Raw genomic sequence first — 21,915 nt, forward strand, 5'->3', positions numbered from 1 at the left:
GTAGGAGAAGTGACTTATATTCTGTACAACCAATTAATTACATTAATGAAAATAATAAGAAAGGGTTTGGAAAATGGATGCCAATTTGTTAATCCTTACACAAAAGAGGATAACACAAAAATCAATAAACATGTAAAGAAATATTCATCTTCTTTAAATAATGGCGATTTAAAAAAAAGTCACAGTAAAACACTATTATACATACTTTACCTAGGTAAAGTGAAACTGATAGAAAGTATGGGTGCTGAGGCCAATCAAAGGAGGCTAATGGGAACTTAAGCTAGTCAATCAACCCTAAGTACTCCTGAGTAGTATTTATAACAGCCGTGTACACTATATAAGTAAATTGAACCAGGCATGGTTGCCTAAGACCGTGCTCCCTTGCACACAGCCAATCACTGCTGCCAACATCTTAAGTGTTCTACTTCAGTGGTGGAAGCCAAAGTCATAATACCTGTGAACAGGAATTTAAGCAGAAATATTTAACAAGAGAATGCATAAAAATGCAGTGTCTGCAAGAGACAGAACTCAATATGGCTCATTACATTGAAAAATTCATTTTTATCTAGGAAGACGTAGACAAAATGCAGATGAAGGTAGTAGCCCTGACATCAAGCGGTGCCACCGAAAAAGTGTCCTGTGGAACACTGATGTCCCAAAAGCATGTTTTGCTTGTAAGCTCAGACTTTATAAGTACAGAATCATAAATGTACTAATGAAATGAAAGTTAAAGTAAAAGTGACTGGAGGAAAAAATACCTGTCATGTGGCTCCTGCAGTGAGAACCTGCTCCTCTCTTTGGAAGTGATGATGGTGCATCTACTCAGCCCAGAAGAAAATGTTACTTGGTATTGTTTTTTTTAATGCATGTATTTACAGTGTGGATGGACTGCGGTTATTCCATTCAGGCTTAAAAATGGAATAACCAGGGAGAAGTAGAGTCAGCTATTGGAGAATTAGAGAGAGGAATGTGTGTTCACCAAGACTCTTCTTTTTTTAGGATTTTCCCCTTTCTTTTCTTTTTCACTGTGGTACTCTGCCACGTGCAGGCTCTTGTCAATGTTGCTTGCCATAGCTTTAATTTCTGTTCTCAGCTGCTCCTCACTACTTCTCAGGTTGAAGGAATTATCATATTTGATGAAACTGATGGGTAAGACAAGATGACCAAAGCAAGCTGATCTTTCAATATGATGAAGATAGGTCTCTGCCAGCTTTGGAAAGTCAAAGTTTATTGCCACATTCACAGCTTGTTGTACCAGTACCTCGGGTAAACAGATCAGTGCAAACGAGTTGCAGCATGTGACATTTCAGAAATCGTGAAAGACATGATTTGAATGCTTCTGCCTCGTGTTAGCATGGATATAAAAGTAACAGTAACCCAGCTGAGAAATCTTCTTGGCCAGTAATTCTACTCTCTGAAGAGAGTTGTAATGTCTTTAAAAAATTGTGTAGGTGTTTTGATAGGGATTGCATTGAATCTGTAAATTGCTTCTGGTAAGATGGCCATTTTCACTGCGTTAATTCTCCCGATCCATGAACCAGGGAGATCCTTTCATCTTCTGATGTCATTTTCAATCTCTTTTTTTCAGAGATTTAAAGAACTAATCCTTCGTTTGCTTGGTTAGAGCTACCCCCTAGATATTTTATATTGCCTGTAGCTATTGTGAAGGGCGTAGTTTTTCTAATTTCTTCTTCTGCATGATTTTCATTTGTGTATCAGAAGGCTACTGACATTTTTTGAGTTAGTTTTGTATCCAGCCAATTTGCAGAAGGGGTTTATCAGATGTAAGAGTTCTCTGGTGGAAGTTTGGGGGTCACTTATGTACACTATCATATCATCAGCAAAGAAGGATAATTTGACTTCCTCCTTTCCCATTTGGATCCCCTTGATCTCCTTTTGTTGTCTTATTGCTCGGGATAGAAATTCAAGAACTATATTGAAGAGATATGGAGAGAGTGGGCAGCGCTGTATCATGAAGCTTCATTATGTCATCCTGGAAATTGGTTCCTCCTGTGGTTGCCATCGCTTTGGCCCCTCCCACGTGTTTGCTGACCTGGATACAAATTTAACTGATCTGTAGAGCAAGTTCTGTCGTGAGAGCAGTCTCCATTGCCTGGATATTGTCCTTCTTCGGGTCCAGCTGTTCAAGCAAGGGAGTGAGGTAAGACACAGCTTTTGCCTTTTCCATTTTTTTGCTCTAGCTACGATATCCCTACCAGATAAAGTGATGGGAATATTCTCCTCCTGAAGAGGAGATGAGTTTTCCAGCAAGCCCAATTCAAAAATTGCTGTTTCAAACAATAATCTTCAAACTCATTTCCTTTCGTGGAAGTCACATCCGAAGTTTCGATTCTTAGATCCTTTGGAGGGAGTTTTAACGTGTTTTTCCCGGTCATCACCAGGTTTAATACCGGCGGCCATGCTCTGTGCTTGCTGCAGAGTGCCATTATTGATTGTGCTGGAGTTTTCCAAATGGTTCATCTGTTACTGCCCCCTCCTCCTAGGCCACCGCTGCCCTTCACAAGGCCCCGCAGCTGACCCTTCTGACTGGACAGACCCACTATAACTGGGTTCTCTGTTCGGGCCCTGCTCATGCTTTGTCAACTGCAAAGGTGTCTCTTTGAAACTCCAAGCTTTTCAAAGTCAGTAGAGAAACTGAAATAATAGTTTATGAGGCTCTCCAAAATGGAGAGATAAATAAATTCAATATGACCCATTTAGTGCAATTCAGGCAAGCACCTGTAAGTCTCTCAAGAGGAAGCAGCAGCAGCAGCAGCAATAGTTAACTTGCTCTCATGCACCAAATCAACTTTTTTTTTAAAGCCCTCTAACAAGCTTGGATTTTATCTGAATTCACGCCAATCAGTTTCAACTGCAGAGGTGTCTTTTTTTCCCCAATGAATCTGGTTCCCATGCCCCATGGCTCAGGCCCAAATTCTCCCACCAAGACCCTATAATAATATCTTTATGCATCAATTACTGTCACATAAAAAAGTCTTGGGATTGTATTTAAAACACTTATTGATAGTCTACTATTACAACAGAGTTTCAGAAAAACAAACAAGATAAGTGCAAGACAATGCTGTAGACAGCTACAGCATGTGAGTCTCCTTCCACTAATGTAAGGGAGAAAAAGTTAAATGCTTAGTTTAAAACACTAAAGAACCCTTCAGGCTATATTATTCCTGCAGACTGAAAGAGAATAAAAATAATTACAGCAGGGTATGAGATTCTTGCTTGTAATCTAAGCAGATGGATCAAATTGAGGGCCTACCAGGCCCGCATAATAAGACATCAATCATCACCAAATTTTAAAAAAATTATACCATAAAATTGAACAATTCTGAGTAAAGTGTCCCTTTATTTCTCCCACCCAACCTCATATTACAAAACTACTTGTCAGATGATAGACCGAGCATTACAGGGGGATTAGTATACGTGCTGTGCTGCAGGATCTTTGGTCTCATTGTGATCCCTGAGATTGTGAACTGTACCAACCTCTCTTTGATTCCATTCTAATCCCTGAGGTTGTGAATTATAAAATCCTGTCTTTTGTTTAAAGTGGTTGAGCCCTAAAACACATATTTAATCTAAGAGCTTTCTCTACATTGGATTTAGTAAGGTTAACCATAGGTCAAGTGGCAGTGCAAGAAACCAGCTGACAGGAATTAAAGAATGGGATAGATTTATGGTTGAACAACATTTGTGAAAGGGTATAGAAGTAAAAGAATACTTAGCTCTTTATATTTTGAGGTCTTCACTTCCTTGGCCTTTGGCTTTTTGAGATTTGACCTAGCAAGCCTTTGGTTTGCAGATTCTGGGCTTTTCCTCTTGGCCTGTCTGCTGAGCTACTGAGCCTTCAGGGCCTTTTCCATAGGAAAGAGCACTGAATAGGGATCACCTGATACTCTCTCTGCCCCTCTGAGTTAGCAGGTTTTGAACCCCAGCATCTGGCTCCTGAGTCTTTATTGATCAAATGGAATGTTTGGGAATGTTCATTTCAAACAACATGCTGTAGCTTCTCTCCCTTCCCAGCCCTCTGACAATCAGACTTCCAGTTTATATGATATTTAGTAACCTCCTTAAGAAGCCCAACACCTGTCAAGCAGCGATCCCATGGGAGGGAGGGTCAAAGGATTAGATTCAAGCTGGCCAGGCCTGTCTAGCCTGAGTGAAGGCTTTGTAACCCACCTACTAGCTTCACTAAGTTAACTGGTAAGTAAATACATAGACCCTTCTCATCTCAGTGCTATAAGAGAAGGCATCTCCTTTGCTCTGTGGGTTGCTTTTGTATCTATCCTAGAGTCCTACTGTGGATCACAGCTGACCTAAAGGCTATTTTCACACAAAATCTATTTCAGAACATTTCTATCAAAACTGAAAACACTATAATTTAAAATACTACTACTCAAGCCAGGCAGGGGTGGTGCACACCTTTGATCCCACCCCTGGGAAGCAGAGGCAGGAGGATCTGTATGATTTCCAAGCCAACCTAGTCCTCATAGTTGTTCTCTGAAAGACTCCATTTAGCAGAGGATCAGAGCAGAATCTTGGCCTCACAGCCAAACTTTGGGCAGAGCACAAGAAGCTATTGCTTTCTGTCTGATTGACCTCAACCATTGCCTGCCATTTTATCTATCTTAAGAAATTCGACTTCATCAGGATTCTCACAGAGACTGGAGTCAATTAGCTATCCAGAAATCCTCCAGGGCTATATTTGTACTGTAGAGTCATCCAACCTCATGGGCTTAACAGTTACTGGATTCTCAGCCTTCTAACCAGAAGGCTGCCATTGCTGTAATCCAGTCTAATAAGGTCCCAATTTGTTTTAAAGTAATTTTTATAAATTCTTTCCCTTAAAGAACCATGAGTAATTTATTATTTCAAATCTCACAATGAAACCCACTATTCTATAATTAACAAACAGTAATTTAAAAACAACTACGGAGATCTGTCTGTCTCTGCCTCCAGAGTGCTTGGATTAAAGGCTTGTGCCCACAGGCCAGGCTCATTTCTTATCTTTGTACAGGTCTGAAAGCATTGACTGAATCAGATAAATCCCAGTTTGTAGCACTGATTGAGCCAGCCACCTTCAGCCACCATGATGCCCTTATTCCTCACCTCTCTTTCCCTTAAAAATTTTACCTGTTTTTCAGGGTCAAAAACAGAATCTCTTATAACTTTATCATATAATCATCAGAAAAGTTCCTTTAATCTTTTACTGTTTGACAAGCCTGTCTGGTACTGAGAAAAAAGGAATTCTTTATGATAAATAGTGTGTATTGAAAAGGATTAGCAAGTCTCTGAAAGCCTTTTCTCAGGTACTTTATGATCTAAGCACAGAAGTAACACCGAATCCTAATTATTGACACTGCAATTTATAAAAGTAGGGGCATGAGTATAGGGTCTGGGAGAACAGGAATTATACTCTTACACAACTAACTAGGGTGTTCTCCCTCAATCTAGCTGGTTTTGAAGAGGAATTATTTAATAAAAAAAATTAAATCAATGGAACAAAAGTACAAAATTATTTACCTTTTCCAACTAACATGTCCAATATTATTAGCTATTCTCTCTTTGCATTTTGCGTTTTGTTGGGGGATCCCTGGAAAGTATTTTATAAGCAAGCAAAGTGCTTTCTTGACCATTTACCACATCATGCTGTCCCCTTCACCTGGAGACACGCACACTGATAGCAGGGCAGCACCATGGCTTCACTGGGTTTCTTTGTGATGCTGGTGATCTGTTGACATGGGGGTTGCCTGGTCTACATGTGCTGCTTTTACATTTATGTCCTTGATGAAGTTTTCCCAGGAAAGGAAGGGAAGTTTAAAACTAGATCATGTGGGCTTTGGTAGCCACCATTACAAGTCTGAATTTTGTTTTTGAGATTTAAGGGAGGCTCTGGAGTGATCTGACTGTTGCTTTAGGAAGAACGTTGCCTTAAGCCAAATATGGATGATATACATAATATCTAGAAGGATGCTGGTGAAGGTGGTAAGCAGCTGTGGTTTGGATTGAGGAGTTATTACAGGTTTCTGAAGGCTTGCATCAAACTCACAGAGATCAGTCTGCCTCTGCCTCCTGAGTCCAGGGATGTAAGGAGTGAGTCAACACTCTTTAGATAATGCCTTTTGTCAAGAGATGCCTTGACAATGCTGTGAAGAGTAGCCAATATCTGAGCTGAAACTCAGCTCAGTGTTTGAAGTCAATAAAAGCATCTCATTATATAAAAAACTCTTAAAGGTTGCATTGGAAAACTGCTTATATTCCCGGGGTGGTGCCACAACCCCTCAATCCCAGCACATGGAAGGCAAAGGCTGCTGGATCTCTTTGAATTGAGGCTGGCCTGGTCTACAGGGCTTATTTTAGAATGGCCAAAACTATTAAACAAAGAAACCCTTTCTCCAAAATAAAAAAAAATAGAGAGAAACAAAATGACAGCAAGAAAATGGTTTATAAAGAGCAATCATAGTTCTGATCTATGTATCCAGTATGAAGACAGGACTAATCTTCTCAGCATAGCCATTATCTCTCCAATTGTTTTTATGTCAGCATCTTAAGTGTATCCATAAGTCTTGGTACTTCATCTTCTCCAAAAACATTCTATAAATGAAGAAAAAATGTTCCTATTGATTAATTTTTTTATACATTTTAAGACAGCTTCTTGCTATGGAGCTCAGACTGGATTAGAACTCACAGATTGCATGACCAGTCCAAACTCTTCAGTTTCTCTACAGGATAAAATTAGAGAATTTTTATGTGTTTCCCAGGGCTGGGTGCGGTGGTGCACTCCTTCAGTCTCAGCTCTTGGGAGAGAGAGAGAGAGAGAGAGAGACAGAGAGACAGAGAGACAGAGAGACAGAGAGAGACATATCTCTGGGTTGACCAGTCAGATCTACATTAATGAGACCTTTCCTCAGAAAACAAACAAACAAACAAAACTAAAGAAAAGTAAATGTTTATTAGTGAAATATCTAAATCCTTACTATGTGCTTCCTAGACATAATGTAATTGAATATGTTAGTTAATACAATGCATAGATATTAAAATGGAATATGTTATTTAATAAATTGAAATCTCAGGTCAGACCCAGTAATGCAGATCCATAAAATATGCTGTTTTTTTGCCTCCTGGAAAATGTTCTGTTAATGAAATTGAGAATTATATGCATATGTGGTTTTGGGGATCCAAGTTTCTGTGTAAAAATGGCTATCCTGGAACTCAGTCTGTAGACCAGGCTGGCCTCAACATAGAGATGTGCTTGTCTCTTCCTCCTCAGTGGACAGATAGAATTAAGTATTTTATTCTATTTTCCTATATATAAACTTTAAAAAGTACATATAAATCATAGTTCTTATCATAATAGATAAGAAATTAATATTTACAAGCCCTAATACCAACATGCTATATTTTAGGAAAAAATGAAAACTCTTTACTTATTTATTGGCTTTAGTTTCTTAGACAGGGTTCTCTGTAGAGCCTTGGTTGTCGTGGAGTCACTTTGGTATCCTGGCTGGCCTTGAACTCAGAGATCTGCCTACTTCTGCCTCTCTGGTGCTGAGATTAAACGCCTGGGACACCAGGACAGGGTATGAATCTTAATTCTAATATAATTTAATTTTAAAACTTTTCCAATGACTTCATCAAATAACATTAACTTCAACTTTTGTTTTCATTTTTTCTTTCTTATTTTTTGAGAAAGGGTCTCACTCTTTATCTCTGATATGGAACACAGATCTACATGCCTGTCCACCACCACACCAAGCTGTTCAGTGTTTCTCTCTGTTCTGCTTCTCTGTGCAGAGCCAGGCTTGGTGGCACACGCCTGTAATCCTAGCACTCAGGAGGCTTTGCATCATACTTGAATGTAGTGGTTTGAGCTTTGTTTGTTTGTTTGATTTTATTTTAGTGCTTAAAATTAAACCCTGAGTTTCAGAAACAAAGGTATCCAATCAAGCTGCATGATAGATTACTTGGTATTAAACTGAGTACTTGGGCCATGGAGGAAGAAGTATAGGGTATATAAGGGCTTTTCTGACTGTAGAGGAATTGTAGCCAACTTGAGGGGAGCGTAGTGCTAAAAAAAAAAAAACCAAGAAATAAACTCTCCCATCACTAAAACCAAAACCAGCAAACAAACAAAGCCCAAGCTCCTACATTTAAGTATGATGCAAAGCATGGAAAATGACAAAGTACTTATCTAAACAAATCCATAATTTTTAATCCAAAGAGTCTAGGTTAATAATACTAAACCCTGTACTTTTCTACAAATGAAAGCTAATGATGCTGGAGACAAGGGTCTGCAATATTTTTGATAAATTCAGGAAGACCTGTGTTCTTTAATCATCATTATCATCTTCATCATCATTTACTTAGAAGCATTCTAGGGAATATAAGAAAGCTTAGGTCATGTAAGGACCAGGAATGTGTCTATGTCAGGATTGCAGACTGAAACTCCAGATAGACCAATACAGCATGAACAAAATCATTGGCAGGCATACCCTAAAGCTACCACACAAGGAAGTGCAGTCAGCATTTTCATTGGGCTGTGTGTTGTACACTTGGCAATTCTAAGACTAGTGTCAGATAGCATCACCTCAGCACTGACAGGTGAGCTTGGGTGTTTGTTCTTGATGCCTTTTGCATAGTTTTTGGAGACTCTAGTCACCCACACTGGCTGTAGAAGGACTAGAGTTTTCTGAGTTTTGTTTTCCATTGAAGCCTTGTTTCCTTTACTGATTGCAGGTAAATTACACATTCAGAAAACAAAAGTAAAAAGCAGCTAAGATTTATATCTCCTCTATCTTGGATTTAACAGTACTAATGGCTGTGGGACGTTTGTATATATGTTTGTGTGTGAGTGTGTGTGTGTGTGTGTACCTGTGTGTGTTTGTGTGTGAGTGTGTTGCAACAGCCTCTCTCAGCACTCTTTTTCTTGGAACTCACTGTTTAGACCAGGGATGTCTCAGTCTCACAGATATCTACCTGTCACAGCCTCCTGAGTGCTGGGATTACAGGCGTGTGCCACCAAGCCTGGCTCTGCACAGAGAAGCAGAATAGAGAGAAACACTGAGCAGCTGGGCATGGTGGTGTACAGGCATGTAGATCTGTGTTCCATGTCAGAGATAAAGAGTGAGACTTTTTCACAAAATATAAGAAAGAAAAAAATGAAAACAAAAGTTGAAGTTAATGTTATTTGATGAAGTCATTGGAAAAGTTTTAAAATTAAATTATATTAGAATTAAGATTCCTAGCCTGTCCTAGTGTCCCAGGCCTTTAATCTCAGCACCGGAGAGGCAGAAGTAGGCTGGTCTCTGGATCAAGCCCAACCAGCATATCAAAGTGACTGCAGGACAACCAAGGCTCTACAGTGAGCCCTATGTTCTAAACTAAATGCAATAAACAAATGAGGAGTATTCATTTTTTCCTAAAATGGAACATATTTGTATTAGGGCATGTAAATAAATAATTTCTTATCTATTTGATAAGAACTATGATATATATGTAATTTTTCAAGTTTATATATAGGAATTTAAAATAAAATATTTAATTCAACTTGTACACTAATGATGAAGTGGCAAGGATATCTCTAGGAGTTTGATGCAAGCCTGGTCTCATTTATTTTTGTAAGAGGGTTTTTTCCACACATTTATTATTACTGACATTTTTATGAAAACTGAATCTTTATCATATCATAACATGGTTTTTAAATTTCTCATCTTTTTTTCAGTATTATTTTATATTTCAACCTGGTGTTATTTATAGTGAGATCTAGCAAAGATAGAGCTACAAGAGAAAATTGCTCTGAAAAAAAAAGATATCTATACTTAATTCAAAATCTATAATTTGACTTAAAAGAAATAAATACATAATTAGTTTTTAATTAGTGCTAGTAAATTGTGGAGGGGGGGTTTAAATTTGTAATCACAAAGTAGTCAGGGTCTCTAAAGAAAAAAAAATGATAAGGTGACTGTAAAACAAACAGGGCACTTATTAGACTGGATTACAGGATTTGAGTAGTCCAGCAATGGCTGTCTCACAACCAGAAGACCCATAATCCAGTTGTTAATCCCATAAGGTTGGATGACTCTACAATACAAATACAGATCTGGAGGATTTCTGGATAGCTAATTGTCTCCAGTCTCGGTAAGAATCCTGGTGAAGTTGGATTTTGTATTGATCCCAGCAGTAACATACACAAAAAGGAGGTCATGAGGAAGGGCAAGCAGGAAAAAGCAAAAGCTTCTTCCATTTCATGTGGAAGGTCAACAAAAGAGTGGCCCAGGTTGACAGTGAATCTTCCTACTTGAAATTATCCCATAAAGGAAATGTCTTTTTCTCCTAGGTGTGGTGGTACATGCGTTAAATCTAAGTATATGAGAAGCATCTGTGGATTGGAGGCCAATTTGGACAACATAGTAAGTTTTAGGATAGTTAGAGATATGTAAGAGAGACCCTGTTTCAGAGAGAGGTAGTGACAGATGAGGAAAGAGAGAGAGAGAGAGAGACAGAGACAGAGAGACAGAGACGGAGAGACAGAGACGGAGAGACAGAGACGGAGAGACAGAGACGGAGAGACAGAGACAGAGAGACAGAGACGGAGAGACAGAGACGGAGAGACAGAGACAGAGAGACAGAGACGGGGAGAGAGGGAAACAGGGAGAGAGGGAGAGAGGGAGAGAGGGAGAGAGGGAGAGATGGAGAGAGAGAGAGTAGAGAGACTCCTTATTGTGTGTCCAAAAGCTTAGCATTTTAATTTAACTAAATCTCGCCATCAAAGTACTTTCTTCAAAGTTATTACCACCTCATCAATGGAAGGGTCTGTGATAAACCCTGCCTCAGCCATCTAACTACAGCCAAATACCCAGAAGGCAAAAGCAACCCTTAGGGTGTGCCTAGGCTTTTACAAAGGAGATTATACAAGGTAATTCAATTATGCTAATGCCAACATGCTCCACCTCAGGGTGGAGTCTTCAGATATCTATATAAGAGCTTGCTAAGCATAAAACTCAGTCAGTTCAGAGGCCCTAGGAGGTCGTTACACAGTGGAGCGCCTCTTCAAGGTACAGCTGTTGTCCAGAGAGATCAGAAGGGACAGCCTCTCTGAAGCAACAAGCAGACCTTCCTGCAAGCTTTGATAACACCAGGGATCTGGATCTGAGTGGAAACCATCAGTCCATAGATTTTTACTTTCTCCTAGTCCAGGAATTCTCATATAGAATTACTTTTGATAGTTAATATAGAGAATGCTCTTATTTTCAGTTCACTATGGAGCTACACAATTTTAGTCTATCAAAACTTTAAAATGTAAGATTAATATGGTTTCTTCATTACACTATGCCCCATATGAATCTAAATTTGAAAAGTATGGATGTGTACTTCATAATCTGATTTTTAGCATGGTGTCTGTAAATATTATTTATTATAGAAATCACATAATTCTAAATATATGAGACCTACCACAGTGAAAGAAGTTATACTCTTGTGTCTCAAATAGGTTTTTAACCTTTTAGAGAATATATTACCCGTGTATTATATGACTCATTTGTTTACTGACCTCACACTTTTATTGATCTCCTTGTGTTGAGGGTTCATGAACACCTTTCATACCATTCTCTGTTTTCCAGCCATAGCACCAAAAAGGTGAATAAAAAGATATTGGAAACCACTCAGTATTGTTGGGTGCTAGCTGGGGATGTCTCAGGAGATAAGAGAATCCTGAGAGTGAAGCAAGTCTGTGCTTACTAATCCTGTTTTATTGGATACTTGGTACTACTGAACCTCAGGGAGATTAACCAATGACTATCAGTTTATTTGGTTTTCATGTGGGTTGTGGTAGTGTGCTTGTGTGTTTGTCTCATTAGATTTTATTAAAGTGAAGTTAACTATGCCCTTGTTATCCTTGGTGCACTGTAGTTAGCCTCTGTGTGTTGGCATTTTCCTTTTATTCTCTTGTGTAGGGATGGATTTGTGGATAGGTACTGTTTTGATATGGTTTTTCATGGAATACCTGGAAATCAGCTGATTTCTTGCTCTGCCTCTTGACCTCGGGCTAACTTTATTAAATCCAGTGTGTTGAAACCTCTTGGATTAAAGCTGTGTGCTAGGGCTCATGGCACCCCAAACCAAAGGCTGCCTTTTGCAATTCACTGTCTCAAGGATCACAATGGAATCAAATATCCTGCAAAGGCATCAGGAATACAACAACCTGGTAATGCTATGTCTACCATCTTACTTGTAGTCCTGGAATATTAGGTTGCATGGGAGAAACAAGGGGGCACTTTAGTAACTTTAGTCTAGATTGGCATCTGTGGTTTCTTGATATATCCAAGGCCTCTGTGCAGGCCTTCTGGCTTTCTGTTCTCTTCAGAAATGTTTGTTGTGATTCTGATAGGTTTGCCACTACATGGTACTTGGCCATTTACCTTTGTGGAGTTTAATAATGTTTTCTTTGTTCTGTATGTGTTGTGATTTGATCGTTTTGTGGCAAGAGGATATTATACTCTCAAGATATCTTAATGACAGTCTTGGTAGCACACACCTTTATTACCAGCACTGAGGAGGGACAGGCAGGCAAATCACTCTGAGTTTGAAGCCTGCCTCATTTAATGTGAGAGTGGTTTTTATTTCTTCTTCTTCTTGTTCTTCTTCTTCTCCTCCTCCTCCTCCTCCTCCTCCTCCTTCTCTTCCTCCTTTTCCTCTTCCTTCTCTCTCTCCCTATCAGTCTCCATCTCCTTCTCCCTCTCCCTCTCCCTCTCCTCCTCCTCCTCCTCCTCCTCCTCCTCCTCCTCCTCCTCCTCCTCCTTTTTGGTTTTTGGAAACAGGGTTTCTCTTGTGTTCTGACTGTCCTATAGTAGCTTGGTAAACCAAACTGGCCTAATACTCACAGAAAACTGCCTGCCTCTTATTCCCAATTGCTGGAATTAAAACAGTGCTCCACCAAGCCTGTCTTACTTAACCCAGGGATAATCTGTAAAACAGAGCTCAAGCTGTCCTGGACTCACTTTGCAGAGCAGGCTGGCCTTGAATTCCCAAAGATTTGGATGCCACTGCCTCAGGAGCTGCTGAGATTAAAAGCCTGTGCAACCATGCCCAGTTTCCTTGACAGTCTGAATAGGCTTTGCTTTATTTGTGAGAGGGATTACCTGGTAATTAAGTTACCTCTCTCTTTTTCTATATAGAAGGAGAATTAGATTAGAAAGACACTGTCATTTGCAGCTACCCAATCCCTGTCTGTGTCTCTGTAGTGGAGCCATTAAGAACAAACTCTACAACCATGGAGGGGGCTTCAGGAAACTCAGTTCCAAGCCAGCCTTTAATCGTGAGTATATAATTCACATTAACTGTGGAATGGTCATCCTTGTTTTCTCTTACTACTTAAAGCTCCCTATGTTCATGCACATTTGTACTATAAAATGAAATTATCTCAAAAAATATAACTTGGTGTCCTGTGAAAGCTGCTGTTTGCTAATAGTATTTGGAGGAAATGTAGGACATAATTCATCAGTCCATAATGACAACTTTATTCTATGATCTGTATTTCGGTAAGTTTTTGCCCTTCTCTGGACAGCTAGTGTTCTTGCCCAAACTGGAATGGAGGGCTTCTGCACTAGTGATGCCTGTGTGCCACTGAGGGTAGATATGTAAAAATCAGTGACCATGAGAAAGAAAAGCTGAGAGATGCAGCTTGACAGGAAGACAGAGGAAATCTGTTTGCACCTGGCTTCATAGAGAAAGACATGCCCAGCTTTTAATCCTCCCTAGTCACATGACCTAGGTGGATTAGAAGCCTCCTAACTAGAACCTTCATAACACAAGCCTTGGTACCTTGGTAAAGATTCAAAATATGTTGCCTCTTCCTCCACATTTTTGTGTCCTAATATTTGAGTTTTAGAAACTTTCACAGATAAGTTTAATCTATACCTTGATTTGAGAGCTGTTTCTCTTGAGAAAATGGAGGATAGACCAGACAAAAACTGTGACAATTGTGTATAACTAGTAGTATATAAGATCCTGTGCTGTTTACATTTCTCTTTGTTTTCAAAGGGAACACTGAGAAGAAGCATGATACCCGAGAAACTACAAGAGAAGAGAGAGGCTTTGGAAGCCAAGAGAAAGTTCAGGGACAAAACGAAACCCCAGCAGCTGTCTGCTTTGGAGAGGTTGAATGACCCTCAGTCTGGAGACAGGAAAGGGAACTTTTTACATCCACTGGATACTAATACCCCTGTCAACCAAAGTACACTGGGAATGCAGGATGAAGCCAGCGGTGTTAAGGATCTGCCTACTTCCTCAGAGTTCAGCCCTGCCCAATGCCCATGTTTGGAAGAGGAGCAAGAGGAGGAAGAGGAGCAGTCAGAATCTTTCCACAGTCCAGGGGTAACATTGCCAGTGTCTCTTCAGCTGTCACCATCTTATGAAAGAAGAGGAGTGACTACTGAAGACATCCAGAAATAGGCCCTGAAGGTGAAGAGAGCCAGAAAGAGACTGGCTGAGGCCTTGGAGATAGACAGGCTTGCCAGGCTGGCAGAGAACATGAAGGACTGAACAGAAATGGGTTTTCAGAAATCCACATTTTAAAATTTTCAAAGCACATATTATGACCTTTGTAAGTTCTACTTGAAGTGTTTTTATCTTACTTGTGTGTAATTTTATATTGATTTATTAAAAACTATTTGCTCTAAAAACCAATCAAGTCTCCTTGCCTGATTTCTTTCTTTTCCCACATGCCCTCCCTTCTCTCCCCTATTTTCTTTCCCTAGTACTCAGAGAGGGAGAGCCCTTCTCCCTTATCAATTAACCCCAGCCTATCAAGTCTCATCAAGACTTCCTGTATCCTCTTTCTCTGTGTCCTGGTAAGGGAACTGGCAACTGGTAAGGGGCTCAGGCAACTGAGTCCAAGGCAAGGAAAGCCCTGACCCCTTAACAAGGTCCTTTATGGTGATTGAGATGCCTATTGACTACATCTGAGCATGGGTCTAGGTCCTCTCCATGCATGGTACTTGGTTGGTGTATCAGTCTTTGGGGACTTCACTGGTACAGATTTTTTTGGCTCTCTTGGAACCCTGTGGAACTCCTTTCCTCTCTGGGGCCTGCTATTCCTGGATTTATCTGTGGGACTTCCTGTACTCTGTCCAAATTTTGGCTGTGTGCACAAGATTCTGCTCTGATTCTTTTTTGTGCAGAGTATTGCACAAGACAGCTATGGAAGACTCCTCTCCTTATCCGTCTATTTTACTGCACTCACTGTTTATTCTTCTTTCCCATCTGAATGACAGTGAATGATCTTGCAAGGTTCCTCCTCATTACTTAGCTTCTCAGGTGTGTGTGTGTGTGTGTGTGTGTGTGTGTGTGTGTGTGTGTGTTGCAATACGGTGATCCTTCATCGTATCCTAATATCTGCTTATAACTGAGTGTTTACCATGCTTGTTCTTCTGTGTCTGGTTCACTTCACTCAGCACCTTTTCTAGCCCCTTCTATTTGTCTAAGGATTTCATGATGTCTTTATTTTTGTCATTTTTTTGTTCATTGTGTAGATGGACCTCATATACCAATATCCATTATGTGGTTGAGGGACATCTAGATTGTACCCACTTTCTGGCTATTTCCAGTAATTCAACTATGAAGAGAGTTGAGCAAATACCCTTATTGTATGGTGGGGCATCTAGTAAGTATATGTCCATTAGAGGCAGAGTTGAATCTTTTGTTTGACAAACCACCAGATTGATATCCAAATTGTTTGTACCAGGTTGCACCCCACCAGGAATGGAGGAATGATCCCCTTTTGCCACATTCTCTTCAAGTATGTGCTCTCACTTGAGGCTTTTATGTTACTAATTCTGATAGGTGTTGGTTGGAATCTGAGAGTTGTTTTGATTTGCATTTTCCTGAGGGCTAAGGATGTTGAGCAATCATATGCTTCTCAGCATTTAGATAATCTTCTTTTGAGAATTCTCAGTTAAGAACCATACTACATTTTTTTTGTTTTGTTTTTCAAGACAGGATTTCTTTGTGTAGCCTTGGATGTCCTGGACTCGCTGTGTAGACCTGGCTGGCCTCGAACTCACAGCAATCTGCCTGCCTCTGCCTCCTGAGGACTGGTATTAAAGGCGTGTCCCGACACATCTGGCCATACCACAAATTTTAATTGGCTTATTTGGTGTGTTGTGGCTCTTTTGATAAAATTATTTTTATATATTTTAGATATAATCTCTCGTTGATATACTGTTGGTAAAGATGTTTTCCCAGTTTGCATGCTGGTTTTTTTTTTTTTTGACTGTGCCCATTGTTTTATACTGTGCCAATTTCTCCGATTCAAGCAATCTCAATTACTAATTGTTGATTTTAGCATCTGAGCTGTTGGTGTTCTGTTCAGGAAGTTGTCTCCTCTTCCAATGACTTCAAGGCTCTTCCCAAATTTCTCTCCTACTAGATTTCCTGTTTCTAGTTTCACATTAAGGTCCTTGATCCACTTGTATTTGAGTATTGTGCAGTGTGACCAATATGGATCTATTTGCATTTTCTACAAGTAGACATCCAGTTAGACCAGTATCCTTTCTCTAAGATGCTACCTCTTTTCCTTTGTATGGTTTTACCTTGTTTGTCAAAATCAAGTGTCCTTAGGTGTGTCACTTTCCTTGGATCTTGAATTTGATTCTATTCTCCCACCAGTCTGTTTGTATGCTATCCCCACGCATTTTTAAAATCACTGTTGCTCTATAGTACAGATCCAGATCAGGGATACAGATTCCTCAGAAGTTGAGAAGTACTCTATCAAGGTCTCTAAACAAGGTCTCTACTTTGATAGAAATTCCATTGAATCTGTAGCTTGCCTTTGTAAAATTTTCCATTTTTACTCCACTAATCCTACTGATCCCTATGCTTGTAAGATATTCCCAGGGACTGACAAATTCTTCAGTTTTTTTTCAGAGTCTTTCACTTGCTTGGTAAGAGTCACACCAAGGGCTTTATTTAATTTTATTTCATTTTTGGCTACTGTTAAGTGTGTTATTTCCCTAATTTCTTTCTCAGCCCGTTTGTCTTTTGTATACATAGTAGCTACTGCTTGTTTTTAGTTAACTTTGAATCCAGCCACTTTCCTCAAGGTGTTTTCATCCATAGGAATTCCCTGGTAGAATTTTTGGAGGCACTTCTGAATACTATCATCCTGAATAGTGATGCTTTGACTTCCTCCTTTCCAATTTCTATCCCCTTGATCTCCTTTAGTTGTCATTGCTGTAGGTAGAATTTCAAATACTATATTGAAGAGATTTGACAGAGTGGACAGCCTTGACTTGTCCCTGATTTCAGTGGGATTGCTTTTATTTTCTCTCCATGTAGTTTGAAGTTGGGTAGAGGCTTGCTGTATATTGTCTCCACTAATTTTAGGTATGTGCCTTCTGTTTTTAATATCTATTAGACTTTTGGCATGGGTCAGTGCTTGATGCTTCTCTAGTATGCAAGGAAATGATCATGTTTTGGTTTTTCTTTTTCCCAGAATTGTTTGTATGCTGGATTACCTAGATTGGTCTCTGCCTATTTAACCACACCATCATGACTGGTTTACATGCTGATAGGTCAAAGTGCATGATATTTTTTCTGTTTCCTTTGGTTAGGTTTGTGAGTCTATTATTAAGTATTGTTCCATCCATGTTCATGAGGAATATTGGTCTAATATTCTCTTTTCTATTTGCATACGTGTCTAGTTTAGGTTTTTTGGTTATATTTTTGTTTACCTATTTGTTGTTGTTGTATCTTTATTTTTGAAGGTTTCAGACTGTGTTTCTCTTCTTCACTTTTATCCCAGATACTTCTCTTTATACCTGAGGGTGTTCCCAATCACAGAAATTGTCTCATTTTTCTCCCCAAGTTCTGAAATTAGAGTTATATGCCCCTACACCTGGTTGCCTTTTGATTTGTCAAGACAAGGTCTGTAGAGGTAACCTTGGTTGCGCTGGATCCAAGCCTCTATTTCAGAGTGCTTGATTCAAAGTCATATGTCAGGACCACCCAAAACTTGTCATATGTTTAAAATATAAATGTACAGTGATGATGATATACCCAACTCACTCCTTTTCCAGCTCTTTTTTAAAAAGAAGCATATGAGCATTATATTTTTTGTTTAATTAATTAATTTAGGATTTTAGGTGCAGGGCTTCTTTGTGTTGCTTTGAGAGCCCTGGACTCCATTCAGCACACAAGGCTGGCTGGAAAACCAAAGATATCTTCTAGCCTCTGCTCCCCAAACACTAGGTTTATAGGTGTGCACCACCACTGCCCAGCATGGATAGTAATATTTTAAAATGTAGTATTTTCAGGTTTGATTGAAATATTCTGACATATAATTCTTGTGAAAATTACCTTGAGGACAGCTATGATCCACAGTAGGACTCTGGGACAGATACAAAACCAAACAACAGAGCAAGGAAATGCCTTCTCTTATAGCATTGAGATGAGAAGGTCCATATATTTATTTAGTAATTAAATTAGTAAAGCTACTAGGTGGGTTACAAAGCCTTACCTTAGGCTAGACAGGCCTGGCCAGCTTGAATCTAATCCTTTGACCCTTCCTCCCATGTGATCACTACTTGATAGATGTTGGGTTTCTTAAAGAGCATACTAAATATCATGTAAACTGGAAGTCTGATTGACAGAGGCTAAGGAAGGGAGAGAAGCTACAACATGTTGTTTGAAATGAAAATCCCAAACACTCTTTTATCAATAAAGACTCAGCAGCCAGATGCTGGGGGAGAAAAACTGCTAACTCGGTGGGGCAAAGATAGTATCAGGTGATCCCTACTCAGTGTTCTTTCCCATGGAAAAAGCCCTGAAGGCTCACTAGCTCAGCAGACACCCAAGGAGATCAAGGTCAGAAGACCCATGCTAGGTTAAAGTCCAATAAGTCATAGGCAAAGGAAGTAAAGACATCAAAATCTAAGAGCTAAAGCTCCTTTTACTTTTCTACACCATGTCACAAATAACTGTTCAACTGAAAATCCATCCTATTCTTCATCCCTGTCAGCTGGTTTCTTCCTCTGCCTCTTGACCTAGGGCTAACTTTATTAAATCTAGTGTGTTGAAAACTCTTGGATTAAAGCTGTGTGCTAGGGCTCAAGGCCCCAAACAAAAGATTGGTATTTACAGTTCATTGTCTCAAGGCTCACAATGGAATCAAATATCCTGCAAGGGCATAAGGAACACAACAACCTGGTAATGCTATGTCTACCACCTTTCTTGTACTATTTGAATATTAGGTTGTATGAGAGAAAAAAGGGGGCACTTTACCCAAAATTGTTCAATGTCAAGTCATAATTTCATTTATATTTAAGATTATATGCTTTATTTAGTGAGCATGAGGAGGGAAAGAAAGGAGGAGCGATACCCCAAGGGAGAAAGAGACAGAGACAGAGAAAGAGAGAAAGAGGTAGGAGAGTAAGAGATCAAGAGGCAAAAATCTCAAACCCAAATCTAATTATGGTTTTGCTCTGTTGGTCTTCAGGAATAATGTACCCTGAGTGGTTCTCTAGGGTTTGATATTGAGTCCTTAACTTGTTAACATGTGTGGTCATGAAAGGAGACCAACATGCTGCAGCTGTCTGCCCTTGTCTTGTTTGTTTTTCTGAAACTCAATTAATGTTTCCATTTTAACTACAGGTCCAAGATTTCTTTCATGTGACGGTAGTTTGAATCCATAAAGGTATTATGAATGTTGTCATATCAATCATGTCTTTACACTTCTATACTAGCTGTGCCTTGAAAAGGTCGGGGCAGGCAGGTCTCTAAGCTGAAGCCATCCTGGTCTACAGAGTGAGTTTTAGAACAGACAGGGGTATAGATAAAAGTTGTCTCCAAAAACAAAATATGTATATAATTCTAAGTTGGATTAAAGCAAAATAAACCTAGAGGCTCGCTAGTGGATAATATGTTATATTATTACCTAAGCATGTTTACAAGGACAGACATGAGTTTTCAATTTATGAAATAGCAATTTTTGTGTTAATACATAAACATTTACTTTTGTTTTGTTTTGTTTTGTGTTGTTTTTTGAGAAAGGGTCTCACTGTGTAGCTCTGGGTGATCAGTTTAGAGATCTGACTTTCTCTCCACAATGCTGAGATTAAAGGAGTGCACCACCACACCCAGCCCTGCTGACAGAGGAACAATGCCAGTGTCTCTTCAGTTGTCACCATCTTATGACAGACTAGCAGTCACCACTGCAGACAGCTGGAGACAGGGGGAATGTGAAGAGAACCAGGAAGGCACTAGCTGAGTCCGTGGAGGATTTGCCAGTATGTTTGTGTCCGAGCAGCATGTAAATTTTTTCCACTGCTGTTGCTCTGTTGTACATCTCAAGATCAGGGAAGCAGAAAACTTTGGAAGAAATCTCAAAGAACCTCGAGACTTGCTAGTGGATAATATGTATTATTATTATATAAGCATGTTCACAAGGACAGACATGGGTTTGCATTTTGTAAATAGCAAGTTTTGTTTTAATACATAAACATTTCCTTTTCTTTTGTTTTGTTTGTCTTTTGAGAAAGTGTCTCACTATGGAGTTCAGGCAGGTCAATTAGAGATCTAACTTTCAATCCACTATGCTGAGATTAAAGGCGTGTACCACCACACCCAGCCCTGATGAACAGATTTTATCCTCTACATTTTTATCTTCTACAGAAAATAGTCAGCTTGGTATGGTTGTACAGCTTGTGAGTTCTAATTCAACCTCATCTCCATAACAAGTACCAGGCTTAAAATTTATTTTAAAAAACTATATTGGAACAGTTTTTCTACTTTTATAGATATTTGGAGATGTTGAACTATTGACAAAAATAGAAGCACTTCTAATGATGAAATAAAAAATTCATTGAGATAATGGCGCTTCTGATTAGAGTAGTAGTGTCTTTAGATTAGATACATAGACCAGAACATTAAATTGTTCTTTGTAAACAAGTTTATGGTTGTTGCTTTGTTCCTCTTTTTCCTTTTGAAGACAGAGTTTCTTTGTGTAATGGTTTTGGCATTTCTCAAACAAGCCCTGTAGACCAGGCTGGCCTCAACTCAAAGAGATCCAGCACCCTTAGCCTTCCCTGTTCTGGGATTAATGGAAAGTTTATCTTCTTTAAAGTATATAATTCACCACAAAGAAATTAAATACATAGTGATTTTTAAATTATTGCTTGCTAAATATAGAATTGTGAGTTTCACTGTGAAATTTGGAATCATAAATTAGTCATGATCTCTAGAGAAACAGACCTGGGAAGATGACTGTAAAACAAAAGGGACACTTATTAGATTGGATGACATGATGTGGTCTAATTAGTCCATCAATGGCTGTCTCAGCACCAGGAAGGCCAGAATCCAACAACTCTTCATTCCACGAGGATGGATGACTCTACAGTACTAATATTGGCCTGGAGTCTTAGAGAATTTCTGGATAGCTAATTGCCTCCAGTGTGAGAGAGAATTCTATGAAGGTGAATTTCACATGGATCATAGCATTAAGATAGACAACATGGCAGGCATGAATGAGGACATGCAGAAAAACCTGAAACTTCTTAAATTTCATGTGGACTGCCGCCGAAAGAGGGACCCAGATTCACAGTGATTCTTCCTACTTCACTTCACACAATTAAGGAAATATCTTTCTCTGCCATGTGTGGTGGAACATGCCTTGGCTCTCAGATCATGGGAAGCAGAGGCAGATCTTTGAATTGGATACTAGTATAGTCTACACAGCTAGTTTGACAATAGTCAGAGATACATAACCGAGACCCTGTCTCAGAAAGAATTAGTGGAAGAGACATACACAGAGAGAGAGGGGGGAGGGAGAGAGGGAGAGAGGGACAGGAGGGAGGAAGGGAGAGAGAGAGAGAGGAGAGAGAAAAGGCTTCCTTAGTTGGCTATCCAAAACAT

The 21,915-nt window shown here is 39.4% G+C and overlaps 1 long non-coding RNA gene and 1 pseudogene across 3 annotated transcripts; one reads left to right on the forward strand and one right to left on the reverse strand.

The window, feature by feature from the left end:
• Positions 1 to 2,009: 2,009 nt before the first annotated feature.
• Positions 2,010 to 2,594, reverse strand: LOC311598617 (putative ATP-dependent RNA helicase DDX6; annotated as a pseudogene). Its single transcript has one exon. The product of its transcript is annotated as a putative ATP-dependent RNA helicase DDX6 (transcript).
• A 9,471-nt stretch (positions 2,595 to 12,065) lies between these two features.
• Positions 12,066 to 14,338, forward strand: LOC311598619. 2 transcript variants are annotated; one of them, XR_014779602.1, is made up of 3 exons: positions 12,066 to 12,214; positions 13,185 to 13,324; positions 14,050 to 14,338. It is a non-coding gene; the product is annotated as an uncharacterized lncRNA (long non-coding RNA). The 2 variants fall into 2 exon arrangements; XR_014779603.1 differs by lacking the exon at positions 12,066 to 12,214 and adding an exon at positions 12,411 to 12,613.
• The last annotated feature ends 7,577 nt before the right edge of the window (positions 14,339 to 21,915 follow it).

The sequence above is a fragment of the Acomys minous genome, assembly GCF_964271855.1.
Source record: "Acomys minous genome assembly, chromosome: 5".
Taxonomy (NCBI): domain Eukaryota; kingdom Metazoa; phylum Chordata; class Mammalia; order Rodentia; family Muridae; genus Acomys; species Acomys minous.